Genomic DNA, 16,268 nt, shown 5'->3' on the forward strand with positions numbered 1-16,268 from the left:
GGTTTAAGATACCTCAGCTCCACTCTAAAAGTCACAATTCTTTTGACATGGATATTCCATATGTCATTGCATCGTTAGAAGGATGGTGTCTTGCTCCCATATTGCTCCTATTATTCTAATAGCAATACTGTTCTGTCTGGAGCTGTCATCATGTGAGATATCAGCCTGTAGCAGTGAGGCTGAAAACTGGGGCAGCCTGGGGTCAGAGATGGGGTCAACGCAGCAGGAGTTGTCAGATCAGAGCAGGGGTGAGGAGGAGGTCAGATGAGAGATCAAAGTCCAGGAACTAGGCAGGTACACAGTCCCGGCTCTCCCGAGGACGGTGGCCTGTGACTGGAGCCCCTTGGAAAATGTCTCATAGGCAGCTCCCCTGAGCTGGCCTTCTGCCTACAGGTCCCCTGAGGGTTTTTTTGTAATTGATCTGGGTTATGGTTCCCTCCTCACAAAGGGGATACAGTCAGTCAACATTATTTGGCAGGCTTTATGTTCATATGATCAGATAAACTTTAAAATCCTGGTAGCAGCCTTATTTGTTCTAATTACATGGCCCCAGGCTCACTGCTAATTTTCAGATTCACAGTTTTAGGGCTAATTCTGGTTGTGTGTCAGAATCATCTGTGAAACTTGCTCAAATACAGATTCCTGGGTGGGCCCTTGGAGATTCTAATTCTCTAAGGTCTGGTGTGAGTTGCTGACATCACATGAGGCTGTTTGGGGCAGTGGTTGAGTGTGGAGGTTCTGGAGCCAGGTTGCTTAGATTTGCAATGGTTCTGTCACTAACCCAGCGAACTTGGGTGAATTTCCTAGCCTTTTTGTGCCTCAGTATCTTACCTATAAAAGGGAATAATATTCAGCTCATTGATTTGCTCAATAAATGTTGCTCAGTATTGATATCTTTCTTTTTATACCAAGCTCTGCAAGTGATTTAGAAGCACAGTCCTTCCTCCCTTCCTTCCTTCCTTCCATCAATAAATAATTACCAACTGTGCTTACCTGCCAGGATCCATGCTAGACACATACAATCCTTTTCAGTTTATAGTCTAGCAGAGAAGCCAGGATTGGCAAACACTGTTGTATTCACTGCCTTCAGATCTGAGCCCTCATTGGTGTCTGAGGCTCTGGCTTTACCTTTGGTGACCCTTGGGATAATGACCTTCATTTCATAAGCCTCAAATGGAGCAAAATGGAAAGAACATAGGAATCGTTTGGACTTGGTTGTCATTTTTAGCTGAGTAACATTAGATAAATCACATGAAGAAGGTACCTTCTGTCTACTGTTTGCCCAGTATCCCTGTTCTATGAATGGTTCTGCCCCTCTTGTATCCACAGGCCCTGAAGGACAGCCAAACATACCTTTGATTCTGCTCCTCACCCCAGGCCACAGGTGACTAGTCAAGGTAGGCTGAGCCAATCACACCCCATCTCCATAACCCTGGACAGGAGCTGAAGCCTTGCTGCCTGCCTCCGGTGGCTTTCTTGAGTTGAGGTGCTGGCAGTTCACACTTCCACCATGCATACCAGGTAAAAGAGCCAGTTGGTCTGCTCTGGGGAAGAAAACCAAAGCCAACCCTTGGATTTCTCAGGGCGCTGAGATTCCTGATGGCCTCCCTATCACCATCCCCAGCTTTGTTTTCTGTGACACATCCTCTATCCTTATAGTAAATTTCTCTTTGGGTTGGAGTCAGATGTAAGGCATCTCTTGTTTTTACCTGATACCTGAAAGGCAGGCTGTACTCCTAACAGCTAGTTCTTGCATGCTCAAGGGATCTGTTTCCTAACGGTTGCTCAAGGGAGAAGCAAATTCAAGGGTCCTGATTAGGAGTCTTGAGATAAAAATTCCCTAGCCCAGGTCTGGAGTCTCTGTCCCTTCTTTGAATGAGCTTTAGGGTCACAGAATTTTAGGAGCACAGAGCCCAGGTCTTGAACACTAGTGGGAGCTTGGCCAGGCTTTTCATGGCAGGGATCTCTATTCCTGAATTAAGGAGGAATCTCTGGGAGAGCAACAGTCTCTCCTGCCATCTGGTCCTGTTCTGTTCTTTAAAATTTGCAATTCCTCAGACACCAAAACCCTTTCCAGATTGAGCTGGATTTCCTTCGTGCACCTGGAACAGGTTATTGGGACTTGTCTATCTTGGGGATGGAGCAGGAAGGTGAAGTGCAGCCGTTTCAGTCCTAGTACTTTCTAAGCTTCTGGTGTTTTCTTATCTTAGGCCGGCCTCTCCTAGCATGTTATGGAATTGATTGATGCCATGTCCCCCAGCACCCCTTTTAATCAGCTAGGCATCATTTCCTCCATTTTACAGACAGGGTTGACATTTAGCTGGTTTGCACCACTATAGCCTCAAATGTTATTAATTAAGAGAATTTTTTTTTTTTTATTGATTGTTGCTCCACGTGCCCTATGTGCCCTTCCAGCTCTCCTTCACCTCAGTTTCTCCCCTGGGGTCCTCTAGATCTCTGTACTCTGCAGCAACTAACAGGTTAATACCTGGCACAGCAGGGGCCTCCAGTGTAGTCACTGCTTTAGAACATTGGCCTGAACACTTGGCATGTTTCCTGATTTGTTCCTGTCCCTCCTCATTAGTTAGATATTTTAATACCTTCCTGTTCACAGTTAAGGTTTAGAGATGTCAACTAACTTAATTCATTTCTTTATTAATTTATTTAACACATTCTTATTGAATGGCAGCTTTGGGCCAGGCCTGGGCTCAGTGCTGAGGATATACTGCTGAACAAAACAAACATGGGACATTCAGGGTAGTACAGGGACAGATGAAAAATTAGGAGGTAAGTAGATAAATATATAATAAAAACCTGAATAGTGCTACAAATAGGAAGACCAGGCTGTGAGAGAGACTCATGCAAAGAGCCAGTTTTAGGTGGGAGGGCTCTGAAGGACATAGGCATTAATCAGACAAAGAGAGGGAAGAACTATTCAGGCACAGTGTTTCTGAAGAACATGGTGTAAGGTGAACTTGCCCCAACTCGTTGAAGGACAGGGCTGGGGTCTGAGTTTTTTCTTTCCCCCTGGATTGCCCTGCTGGAAAGGTGCTCAGCCAGCTTCTTGCCTAGATCGTGCGTGTGCACCTCAGGTCTTCTGCAAATCGCTGCCCTTGTGATACGGAGCATAGCCAGGCCTCAGCCAGAGGCCTCCTGCTACCTCAGCAAGTACATCTTTCACCACCTGGGCCATAAATAGCAAAAGGGAGATCAGAGATGTAGAAATGGACAATGGTGTTGGATGCACCGCATTATGAATGTATTTGATACACTTTATGGTACACTTATAAATGGCCAAGATGGTGAAGTTTATGTTACATATATTTTATCACAGTAAAAAAAATTTTTTAAAGGAGTATTAGAGAAACTGCATAAGGAGAGTGTCCCACAAGCTGAACTCTGGGAAAGACTTTTTACTCACCTGCACCCTGTGTCTGCCTCGGGTGCCAGTTGTGCCCACAGCCCCTCTGAAGGGAGCTTTGGGCCTGATCCCCATCCAGCTCCTCCACCCCGGACACAGCTGAGCAGCCCCAGTGTAGGCACTCAGCCTCAGGGCAGACAATCCAGAGTATTTCTCGTTGAACAGAAGGTGAAGAAGCTGCTGAGGAGTGAGAGGAGAAGGCAGTAGGGACACCAAGAAAATGTGGCCCAACCATTAGACACTGCTAATAGCTTCCTAGTATCCATTACCCTTTGCATTGGCAAATATTAAACAACTGGCTCTCCAGCTGGTCAGGATGTGTGTGTTGGGGGGAAGTCTGGATCTGTAGTGTTTGCCAACTTCTGTGGTGTAAATACTCCCATTAAGGCCAATTTCAAGTCATGTCAATGAACACAGACTTGGGGAAGAATACGTGTACTCAGCTCTCATGAGCCTGTTGAGCCAGCTCCAGAACACCACTGAACTGATTATCTTCCTTCTTTCACTAATAGGAAGCCCCCTTTGTGTTACTTGGTCACCTGGCTAGAAACTACTTTATCAGCTTCCTTGTATTAGCCAAGGCAATATAAATAAGATCTGGCCAACACACTGTGGGCAGAAGTGATGTGAGCTACTTCTCCGTACATCCTTAAAAGGAGCGCTGGTTGTCCCTCCTCTCTGTCTTTCCTCCTTCCTGCAGGCTGCAATGTGGACATGGTGCAGAGAAGGATAACACAGAAGACAGCAGGGGCAGCAAGATGGAAGGAACCTGGACCTTTGGGCAATCTCATGGAGCTGAGCTGTCTAACATCCCTGGATCGGCCACTTACTTCTGTACTGTTTTATGAGAAAAGTAAATGTGTATCTCATTTAACACTTTATTTTGGAGTCTCTTTATTATGGCAACATACTCTGACCATTAACTAATACTTGGCTGTAGGATAGGACTTGATGCATCTTGTGGCTATCTTTACTATATACCCCATCCTCCTTTTTGAGAGGTCCCAAATGAGTCTGTCCACATTATAAGCAAAAAGTTATTAGTCAGCATTTGCTAGGCTATGCAGTAGAAACTACCCTGCAATCTCAGTGGTTGAAACAATGAAGGTTTATTTCTCATTTATGTTATGTGACTGCTGCATGTCATTTGAGGTTCTGTTCTTGTGTCTTCACATTCCATGTCTCAGGCTATAGGAGTGGCCCGTGTATTAGTCTAGAGACAGAAGGAAAAATGCTATGGTTGAACCTTGCTATGGCTCTTAAAGCTTCTGTTGGGATGTGGCACATGACACTTCTATTCATGTTCCATTGGCTGAAGGAAGCCAATGACCTAGACTGACACGAGGGGGGCAGCGAGGTATACTACCCCCACAGGGAGGCACTGAAGCCTCATTGCAATAGGCAGAGATGGGTACTTCTTTTACTGAGAGCCCAGAAGTAGTTGGGAATAATAATACAACCTACCAGAATACCATAAAGTGAAAAATATACATTATGTGAAGATAGGTGTCATTATTACTCCCACTTTGCAGATGAGGAAACTGAGGCTTAAGGAGGATAAGGGCCACACAGTCATACAATCTCACACTGCTCTTAGAACTGGAAGCTTATGAGATGCTCATCTCAGTTTTTCTGCTATGGATCACGTTGTTGTTAATAAAACCTTGTGATAGTCTAGAGTACCCTCTGCCTTACACAGTCTACTTTTGGAAGCCAAGCTTGGGAGAGTTTGCAAAGAGCTCACTTAAGCTCAGCATGTAGAAAGAGAGGGAAGGGCTGCAAACTATAAATTTAGGAGGTTTGGGGGCTAGTCCAGGAGCTCTGCCACTAAATAACTGTTTCACTAAGTTATTTAACTTCTCTGGGTCTCAGTCATCTGTACATAGAAGAGATCAGAGTTTGCAGTTAATAAGGTTAATCAGCTTCTAAGATGCTAATATCTAATTTCACTATTTCCGGTGGAATTTTAGAGGTCCCTCTTAAGAAGCCCTGTTCTTTAAAAACCACTTTGAAAAATACTCATCTGTGTTCACTCATTCTTTCACTCGTCCGTCCATCCATCCATCCATCCACTCATTCACTCATGAGGTTTATGGCATGTCCTCTGTTTCAAACTCTGTTCTAGGCACTGGGGATTCAGAGATGAATCAGACCCAGTCTTCTGTCTGTAGGAGTTCACAGTCTATTGCAGGAAACAGAGATATAGATAATGTAAGACCTGTGGTAAGCTGTCCTAATTATAAAACAGCATAGTCACAGCTGTAAAGGAGGTGTACAAAGATGTGCACCAGGCCACGAAGGAAGCCGCTGCCTCAGCCAGCTGGAAGGAGCCAGCAGGGAAGTGAACATGATAAGTTCAGACAGGGCCCATGTGTCCAGCAAGCCACTGGATATCTAGGTCTGAGGCTGGGGGTAACTGTAGGTTCAGGAAGTAGAGTGGGAGCCATTTGCAAGTAGATAGCCACTGAAGCCATGAGAGTATAAGAGATTGTGATTTCCCTTCAATACACTGTCCCTGAACTCCCAGAGGCCTGACCGCACAGGGTGGCCATACACACCAACCTTTCCCAGGAAGAGTCCTGCAGGGGACTGACCTAAGCTGGGCACAGCAGTGTATAAGTCGGCCCCTGATAGGAACAAATGTGCAGCACCAATTCTGTTTTACGGCCTTGTCTGATGCTGGGACACGTAGAGAGGGCACCAGGTCATCCTCGGTGCAGCAGGAACATAAATCAGGCAGCACCCTGCTTCCTGAGGCCCCAGCCAAGGAAGACAGGGCCTGCCCAGCTCTAACTGGGATCAATTAGAGGCCATTCCTCTGCCTGCCTGAGCTTACTTCTACAAACTTGTGCAGGCCTGGCCCCAGGAAGCCCTGCAGAGAAGCAGCTCTTAGGTTGTGTCTGTGACAAGATGCAGAGCTCTGAACTGGATAGGGCAAAGGAGAGAGAGTGATTTACCTAAGCGAAGAAGGCAATGGTGATGATAATGAACCAATATCTACTTTTATTGAATGTACTAGGCCAGGCCTATGCCAAGCACTTCACAAGCACCCTTTCCTTTTAACTTCACAATAACCTCTGAGTAGATTCTATTGCTGACCTCATTTTACAAGTGAGGAAACTGAGGCTCAGTCTCAAGGCCACCCACTTAGGAAGTGGTGGAGCCCTGAATTCAAAGCCAATTCTGTCTACTTCCTGAAGCTGAGCTCTAAAGCATGGCAAAGAAATGACAGCTGGCCTAAACAACCTGTCCTTTGGAGTCAAATAGGCTTAGATTAAAATTTTGGCTTTGTCCCTTATGAACTGTGTGATCTGAAGCAAGCTACTGAACTTTCGAAGACCTCAGTTTCCTCATTTGTAAGATGGGGCAAACAGAACTACCCTGCAGCATTTTAGGAAGATTAAGAATAATATATGTAAAATATATATAAATGCTCAGTACGTGGTAGTGTTTTTATTAATTTTATCACTGTCATTCTCATCCTTGCCTCTTACCTTTGCTTACCACATGCAGGTAGATAGAAGAATGTGTGCAAAGACCTGCAAGCATGCAAGAGGCTTACACATTTGGAGACCTGAGAGTGATTTGAGATGGCTGAGAATGAAGGGAAGGGAAAAGTAATAGTATCGCAAAACATAGACAGAAGCTGGATCATGCAAGGTTGCCCTGTAAACCATAGAAAGGATTTCAAGCTTTGTTCTAAGGTCAGTTAGAAGCCACTGAAGAATCATAAGCAGGTAGAGTGGTGACATAGTTGATTTTGCTTCTCTGAGAGACACTTTAGGCAGCCCATCTTGTCTTCATAGTACTCCCATGCATACAACAGTTCCTGGGACACAGTGGGTATTCAAACCATATTTGTTAAACATTTGCCCAAAGTTACTGCTTTATTCAAGCCTGCTTGGTGTGCACTCTTGTCAGCCCAGGGAAAGATGGCGTCTATTAGGGATAATTATAGATGCTGTCTATGGAAAGCCAAGAGCAGAACCTGAAACTGGGAGATAATCCTGGATCCAGGTGGCTGCAGGTCCTCAGCAGTCATAACGCACAGGTCAGTTGTGCAATCATTGGTACAATCTGCTTCCACCTCACATACCTGCTTCTCTACTACCTGCTGCTCACTCTCATTCTTAGTTTTGGCTTCCTGAGCACATCGGCTTGCGCATGGTCCACTGTGGCCTCGTTGGTTCCCTCTACGCTGTGAACTTTCTATCTTAGAGCCTTTTGATAAGTGGCTCATTATTTGTTTCTTAGTTCAAAATCTAAGAAAGAGAATCTGATTGGCCTAAGCTCTTTGCAGCATGAGTCTGAACGAGGATGGCATGAATACTTGAATCAAAAAGGATCCTGTGAGATAAAAAGAGGGGAGATAGTTGTTGGGAAGGCAATCAATATTGAGCACTGCATCATACAAATAATTACTTAATTATAAGCTGTGATAAGTGCTTTGAAGGAAAAGTACAGGGTGCTAGAAGAGAGTTTAACAGGATGATGATCTAAATTAGGTTGGGGGTGGGTTAGATTTTAAAAGGCCTATGGATTGATTGCTCTTGAGTCAATGCTCTGGTAGTTAGAGTATAGGCTAAGTGCTCTAACACACAGCCCCCAAAATACTGTAACTTAAATGAGACTTAAGTTTATTTTTCTCACAAGAAAAGTCCAGATATGAGTAGTCCATGGCTAACAGGGCCAGCTCTGTTCCAAAGAGTCATCTGGGACCCAGGTTGGTGGGTTGATGCATAAAACAAAGCTTCCTTAAAACAAAGCTTCCATTTCTGGGTCCACAATGTCAAGGGTAAGACCAAGAATTTATCACATCACTTATGCTTACATCCTATTGGCAAGAACTCATCATGCCATTCTTAGCTACAGGGGAGGCTGGGGAACGTAGAGCTCAGCAGGGCAGCCATGTTCTCTGTTACAACTCTGAGCGTGTTAAAAAAAAAAAAACAAAGAGGGAAAGGAGCCTACTGAGGGAAATTTAAAGGCTCTGCTGCAGGTACCCTGCCCTTTTGGGAGGAGATGGGAAAACAGTTGATACACGCAAATTGGGTAATTTGAGAAAAGTTTAATGAAGGGTCTTTACAAACATTTGAGCAGAGTTTAGGGAAACCACAAGAGGTAGTACAGAACCCAGGGCTGGGGACAGCAGAGCTGGCACTATTCCTATGGCCTGAAAGTCTGAGAGCAAAGAGCAGTTGCCTCAACCCAGAGGGGCCTGAACCTGACAGGAGCCGAAACTTCAGAGAAGGATGAAGCAGTCCAGGGCCGGAGTCAGGGGCAGGAGTCAGAAGGAAGCACAGCCTGCCTTCACTTCATCTGCTCTCCAGCCTCCTGGCAGACCTCCCATTGGCTGAATGGGATTATCCCTGGATATACACACATGCTCCATGGCCTCCCTCTCCTTGCCTGGATATCTCAGTTCTCTCTGAGATACTGAAAGGAGAGCCAGAGGCCTTACCCTGAAGGTGAGAGAGTCTCCAAGAAGGGGAAATATTTCCATCCGGATGTACAAAAGGGCCGAAGAGTAAGCTCTTAAGAACTTGACTAGGTCCATGAATGGGGTTCAGGTATGAACAAGTATGTTTGGCAAACTGGGACAGAAAGGGAGAGTGCCAGGGGGTAAAATACAGGAAAAGACTGCATCCTTCATATAGAATCCATTCAACTAGATACCCAGTGTGGTCAGCAGAATAATGGCTCCCTGGAGATGTTCACATCTTTATCCCTGAAACCTGTGAATATATTACCTTCCTTCTGTAGCAAGAGGGACTTTGTAGATGTGATTAAGGCTTTTGAGATGGGGGAGACTGCTCTGGATTATCCAGGTGGGCCCATTGTAATCACAGGGGTCCTTGTGAGAAGGGGCAGGAGGGTCAGAGTCAGAGAAGGAGGCATGTTGATGGAAGCCGAGGTTGGATAATGTGCGGCTGTAAGCTGAGGGCTGCGGGTGGCCTCTAGGAGCTGGAAAAGGCAGAGAAATGGATTCTCCGAGGGCTCCAGAAGGGTCTGCTGACCCATTTCAGACCTCTGACCTCTAACGCTGTAAGATAAAACGTATATGTTGTTTTAAATCACTAAGATTGTGGGAATTTATAAAATAGCAATAGGAAGTTAATACTCCAAGTTACTGTCATAGTCCCGTAAACACAGAGGTACTCGGTAAACAGTCGCTGAATGAATGAAGGAACCTGAAATGAAGAGCGAGACTCAGCTCAGGGTCTGAGTGATAGAGATGGGTCCAGCTCTGGGTCCAGGGTCTGCATGTAGCCAGAGATACTAACAAATACAAAACCAAACCCAACAATCTCTCTAAATAATGTGGCACCTGAGGAGCTAGAGCAGACCTGCTGTGATTCCCCTCTCAGGGCAGAACACAGTGCAAGGAAATCAGTTTCTCTTCCTGTTAGGATTAAAAAGACAAGGCCTAGTATGGGGACACAGGCACTGACAGGCAGTCCAGCAGAGTACTAAGAGGCAGTCGGAGGAAAACCTTGCAAGTGGTATCCAGGGGTGATGGCCAGGGCAGAGCGGAGGAGACAGCGTGAGCAGCGGCCTTGACCGCTGCAGAAGCATGCATGAAACAACTCTGGGACTCCCGAAGACTCTATGGGCAAAGTCACCCTGTGATGATTCTGAGCACTGCAGTTGCCCGAGTTAAGGATGGTGCAGTACTGAGCTAGCGAAATGTGAATCTCAGTAATCTGATTACTGCAGAAGGCCTGTGGCCTGCGGGGTAGTGAGGCCCAAGGGTTTTAAGTCATCCCTGTAACAGAGGGAAGGAGCCATTCTCCCCTGTTCTGGGTCCTGTACTACACATCATCTAGGGGGCTCAGAGAGCTGCTGGGCCTGGGGGGCCACATGGAGGTACAGGCACCAGATCAAAATATAAGAAAATGTCGACAAACAATGCAACTGTAGTATCTGTTTATGCACCCAACAAATGGCAGCCTACTGTTCAGGCCACGCCCAGCCATCAGGCAGGGGTCAATGGCATTGTCCAGGCCCCCTGGCAGCATGGCTGTAGGTATGGCAGACAACAGCTGTGCCTGGCCAGAGCAGTGTGTAAATCAGGCTCAGAAGAATGGGTGAGCTCAGCAGGGGCATGTGAAGAAGGGCAAGGGTCAGCAAAATGGCAGGGCTGCTATGGAAGTGGACTCATTATTGAGCATAAGTGAGGTGTGCCTGGGAACCAATAGCGTTGGGTGGAGACATTTTACAGGGAGCTGGAGACCATCTGATTACTCAAAATCATTGTCACAAACTCACACAGATTATCCCAACTCCTTCTCCTCTCTCCTCCTTCTAGGCTGGCAGCTGAGGTTCCCAGCAGCTGGTAGTGGCATCCTTACATCCACTCTCCTATCCTCTAGGACTTTACTGATGAGAAGCATTGGGTCCTGCGTATTTCTGGGAGGTGGCCCTCAGACCTCAACAGGCAAGTGGGAAGAAGCTCTTCCCCAAGGAAGGTTTGGATCCTGCCTTGGATAAGATTGGATGAAGTCAGCCCTGGAGTAGAGGGAAGGAGGCGCCTCAGAGTCAAGGTTCCTGGGGCCCTGGGAGGAAAAGGTTGTTCAGACAGAGGAACGGCATGAGGAAAAGTACAGACATCGTTGCATACAGCATGTTCGGGGAGTGCTATGGGGCAGTAGCCAAGGAGGCCCCTGATGGAAGAGGGGGCACAAGAGGAGGCTGGGCCAGACTGGTGGTGAGGCATCCCACATCATGCCCCCTGCTGCTGGAGGGAGTCAGAGCCTGGCCTGAGTTGACACCCAGCTTAGAAGGACTTGTAACTGGAGTCAGGAGGTGAGTAGCTCAGAATGTCTACTGACTAATGATCCAATTTTGTACATGGTGTTACAGCACATGGAAGGCTTTCACCATCTCCTGTGTTGTAGTTCTCTGCTGCTGTGCAACATACCAACCCAAAGCACCAGCATTCATTTGCTCCCAGACCCATCGTTTGGGTAGGGCTTGGCAGGAACAGCTTGTCTCTGCTCTATACAGTGTCAGCTAGGACACCAGAATCATCTGAAGGCTTCTTCTCTCACATGTCTGCAGTGGAGCTGGGATGTCAGTGGAGGCTGTGAGTTGGAGCACCTACATGTCCTCTCCCTGTGGCCTGGGTTTTTTCACAGCATAGTGGCTGTATTCCAAGAGTGAGTGTCCCCAGAGTGAGTACCAGGCAGAAGCTTTTCTAACGTAGCCTTGGAACTCATATTGCATCACTTCTGCATTTGACTTGTTAGCAGCTGGGCGCTAATGTCTGCTCATGTGCAAAGGGAGAGGAATTAGGCTCTACCTTAGGTTTGGAGTAGTGTCAAAAAATGGTGTTTAAAACATTAAAATGTTTTTAAAACCCTGAGAATTTGGCCTCGTTAGATCTACATCCCAGAGAAGCTGGACTTGCCAAGATCACACAGCCACCAAGAGACAGAATCACACACACACACACACACACACACACACACACACACACACACACAAACTCACACTAAGTGCCTCCTATACCTAGTACTTTGCATCACTTGACATCACCACTAGAATACAGAATAGCCATTTTAAACTAACGTTTCAAAAGTCAAACTCCTAATTTTCCTAAACCTGGTGTCATCCTTGACATCCCTTTCTCTTAAATCCCACCTCAAAACCATCAGCCAGTGCTGTAAAGTCTACCTTCAAAATACATCCCAAATCTAACCATGTCTTTCCCTCTTCCAAATCTACTGTCAAGGTCCAAGTCAACATGATCTTGCACCTGAATCTTTGCAATAGCTCCTTGTTTGTCTTCATGCTTCTGTGCTCACATACCTACTGCTACCCCGAGCCATTCTGCTCTCATCATAGTAGCCTGATTCTTTTATAGCATAAATCAGATGGTATCACTCCTTTTCTGAAAACCCTCTAATGACCTTGCATCTCACTCAGAGCAGCCAAAGTCCTTACAATGACCTCATTGCCTGCAGCTCTTCGGGCTCCTCAGCCATCCTGGCCTCTGGGCTTTTCTTTGAACAGGCCAGGCATATTCCCACCTCAGGGCCTTTGAACTTGCTCTTTTTTTTTGCCTTGAGTGTTCTTCTCAGAGAGCATCATGGCTTGCTCTCGCATTTTTCAGGCTTAAATGTCATCTTATTAGAGAGGCATTCCTGGACCACACTATTTACAATTGCAATTGCATTCCCAGCCCTGGTTCTCTCCAATCCCGTTCACTGCTTTATCTTCCCCCACAGAGCTTGTTATTATAATACATATTACATATTTACTTTTAAAGTATTGCTTTTTTCTTTCTCATTAGAAGTAAGCTCCACAGATTAGAGATTTTATATGTTTGGTTCACTGCTTCTTCCCTACCACTTAGAATACTGCCTGGCACCTAGTAGGCTATCACCTGTTAGGTGAATAAGTGAAAGCTACCATTATGATCCTGTCAACTTCTCCTTATCTTTCTAAGGGCCATGATTTGTATGTGTCATTGCTCTAGTAATATAGCTTTTATTATTTCAATATGATCCTCTTTAATCTCAATGTTTTGGTCTCAAATGCTGTTTCTTCTTCTTTTTCCTCCTCCTTCTCTTCCTCCATCTTCCCAAGTTATGACCTTGTTTTCATTGTTGGAAGGACTTCAAAGTGTTTTGTTTTGTCTTGTTCAAAGTCATGTTATCTGCTAAGAAAATAGGATGGGAGAATAGAATCTCCAGTGGCCTAAAAGAACTGTTTAATCTTGTATAAAAGCTTCCTAAAGTGGTGACCCATATGCAAAGCCATTTGTTTTATAGCAATAACTCATGATTAGTAAAAATATATATACACACACACATATACCTCTAAGGCAGACTAAAGCTTACCAGGCAGAGGGAACAGCTATGGCAAAGGCCTTTGGTTGGAGGTGGGCCTGGCCCTTCGGATGAACAGAGAAAAGGTCAGACAGAGAGAGCTATTGAATGGTATTCAATGATGGCAGAGAGGTAGGCAGGGACTAGCTCTGGGAGGGCATTATAGATCAGAGTGAGAAATCAAGTTTTTATTGTAAATGTGATGGGAAGCCACTGAAGGGCTTGAGCAGGAGAGTGATAGGATCTGGATTATGTTTTTAAAAGCTCGCTCTGGATTCTGTGTAGAAAATGGATCACAGAGGGCAGGAGTGAAAGCAGAGACAAGTCAGGTACCATTGCCATCATCAGGGCAAGAGATGAAAAGAAGTGGGCAGATCCAGGATGGGTTCTGTTGCAGCATCAACAGGGCCAGCTGCTGTGGGAGAGCAAAGAGGAGAATGTGGAATGACTGGTTTGTGGGCTGAGCAACTAAATGGATAGTGTCATGCTATGTACTGCAAGACAACACTCGCTTTTCTTGTCAGGACTGGGAAGAAACCCACTCATCCCTGAGCAGGGCATCCCAGCAAGCTCCCAACAGAGACAGGGAACCATATGGAGAGGGATTTCACAGAAGTCCCCAAGGAAGGAAGATGTGGGCTTCTCTTCCCTCAGAGCTCTCACAGTGATCCCTGGTGGGAAGGGGGAACATCAAAACCAACAGGGGGTGTGACCTTGAGCAGATGTGGGTGGTGGGAGTGGGTGGGAGGGGGTCAACAGGACTACAGCAGTGTGGGCTGGAGCTTCTGGACCCCTTCCAAAGCTGGCCTTTGGCTTTAGTGCAGCTGGTGTCCCCATGGGATAGGGTGGCTGTCCACAGCCGTGAGGACATAACAGCAGAGGCGGCTGCTGTTCAGCAGGAGAGAATATAAAGTTGAAGTATAGATGAGAGGGAGAGAGAAGCTACTAGAAGGCCTCTGAATACTCTACTCCCTGGCTTCGGTCTTTCCCTAGGCCCAGCTGACTTAGGGTTCCATGAGATATCCACATATCCTTCTAGCAAACTGTGCCTGGGCAGTCTGAGCTGACTTCTGTTCCTGAACACATAAAGAACCTCAACTGAGACCACAGAGTAGACCAGGACATTCTTGGCCAGCCTCTCTCACCGTTGCTTTTGTAGGGCCACAGATCTTCCCCAAAGTTCTGCCCAGCTCCCTCCGGCTGGCTTCCCATTTGTTCTGTGTATCAGTGAAAACATCTCATTCTATAGCCTTTGTTTAGGCTTCCCTGTTCCTGTGATGTTTGAAATAACAGGAAACAAGGGCATCCTTTGCCTAGGGCTGCCTGAGAATTACACCTAAAAACACTAAAGCCACAAAGGCAGTAACAATGAAGGAACTCACAGCCAAACCCCAGTGGTCCCCAGAAACCCAAAAGGGGAAGTAGGAACCAGGACATTCTCCACTTTTACAGAGGAAGAAACTGCCTACCCCAGGGACCCTAGGCTTCTGGACTTCCTTGGGACACAGTTCTTCACCTGGAGAATGTGGGGGGACAGCACACAAAAACTGGGTCACTAGGATGAAAAGAGAGCAGGGTATCTCTCTTGTATACTCTCATAGTATCTGACTAACACAGTTATCAACAGATGTTAGCTATTTTTATCATTGGAAGGAATTCTAGGAGGACAACAAAAGGGGTATTATGGGAAATAAAACATTCCTGTGCTGGCATTGTTTAAAGTGCTTCCCAGGATGCCTGGCATATAGGAAGGTGTAAGAAATGGTGGTTAGGTGAAAAAGGTTTAATGTTGGGACAAGAACCGAAGTGAATTGGGGCGAGCAAAAGCCATTTGGTTTGGTGGTGCTGGAACTAGCAAATGTTTCCTTTTTTTATTTAGAATTCTAGTAATGTCATCGGCATGTGCTTCTGCAATGAAATGCTGAATTTGTTATGATTATAAATTATATTTGCTGACCAGTTAACAACTCACAGAGAAGGCAGCCACTTGGGTTTGTCAGAAATCTGTCCTCTAGGAAGGGAGGAAAAGGAGGTGGTGGAGGCAGGGCATCGATAGGAAGGGTAGGGAGAAGAGAACTGCTGAGCATGGAGGCAGGGGAGATGAGTGAATGGAGAGAAAGGAGAAAGGTACATTGGAAAGTGGAGAAAAGGCAACCTCGCTCCCCTCCTCTCCGCTTTCTCCCCTCCCCTCCCCTCCCCTCCTCTCCTTTCCTTTCCATGTTCACAGCTGGTTTCTCAGTTCTCTTTCTTCCCAGAGCAATTCTTTGGGCAGCCCTGGCCAGATCACCAGCCCGTGAGAATTGGTCTGATTTCAGCCTCCTTCCATAAACTCCTAACAACACATCCCAAGAAGGCTCTGGTGAGACCCCTGTCTTCTGGATGGTGTGAGGCACAGCGGGCCAGGAAGATGGCAGGAGGGGTCTTTTGGGCTCTAAGAGCTCACTTCATGGTCCATGGCCTGGAGTGGAGGCAGCTTCTTGTCACAACACTCCATCCTCTCCTCCTCCCCCTAGCCTGACCCTGACCCTCAGTTCTGATCCCAGCACTGCCACTTGCCTTCTGCTTAGCCCTGGAAAATCACTTTTTTCTCTTTGGGTCTGTTTCCCCAACTGCAAAGGAAGGTATTGGACGAGGGGAACTAGAGGGCCTTTCTAGCTCAGGCAGTCTGTCAGTCTCTGAGATTTCTGGCCCGCTGGGGTAAGGAGAGACAGGAGCAGGAATCCCAGAGTTTCCCATCAAACACTGGCCCCCTTACCTTGGGGAATTAGAATAAACCAAGTTAATCTCCTGGTTACTGCAACAATGGGAAACTAAGGTCATCCCATTCTATTACGCCCTTCCTTTCTACCTGACTGTTAATCCCACTCTTCCCACTTTCAAATTAGTGAAAGCCAGATGAGCAATCACCAAAAAGGTAAAGTCTGTAGTTTTGAATTCTTCATCTAAATGCTCTGGATTATGTTTTAGGGAGTGACACAGTTGGACTTGGACCCAGGCGTCATGCTGTTATAATG

General features: G+C 46.3%; 1 long non-coding RNA gene across 3 annotated transcripts in view; it reads right to left on the bottom strand.

Moving 5' to 3' along the window:
- Positions 1–4,531: 4,531 nt before the first annotated feature.
- LOC140848664 (uncharacterized) overlaps positions 4,532–16,268 on the bottom strand; it is a 32,935-nt gene continuing 21,198 nt past the window's right edge. Inside the window, exon 4 of one of the 3 annotated variants that reach the window (XR_012129760.1) lies at positions 4,532–4,634. This is a non-coding gene — a long non-coding RNA (uncharacterized lncRNA). Of the gene's footprint in view, positions 4,635–6,479; positions 7,769–8,488; positions 9,465–16,268 lie in introns of those variants that run through there. The other 2 variants (XR_012129759.1, XR_012129761.1) reach the window with 2 other exon arrangements.

The sequence above is a fragment of the Manis javanica genome, chromosome 4, assembly GCF_040802235.1.
Source record: "Manis javanica isolate MJ-LG chromosome 4, MJ_LKY, whole genome shotgun sequence".
NCBI classification, from domain to species: Eukaryota; Metazoa; Chordata; class Mammalia; order Pholidota; family Manidae; genus Manis; species Manis javanica.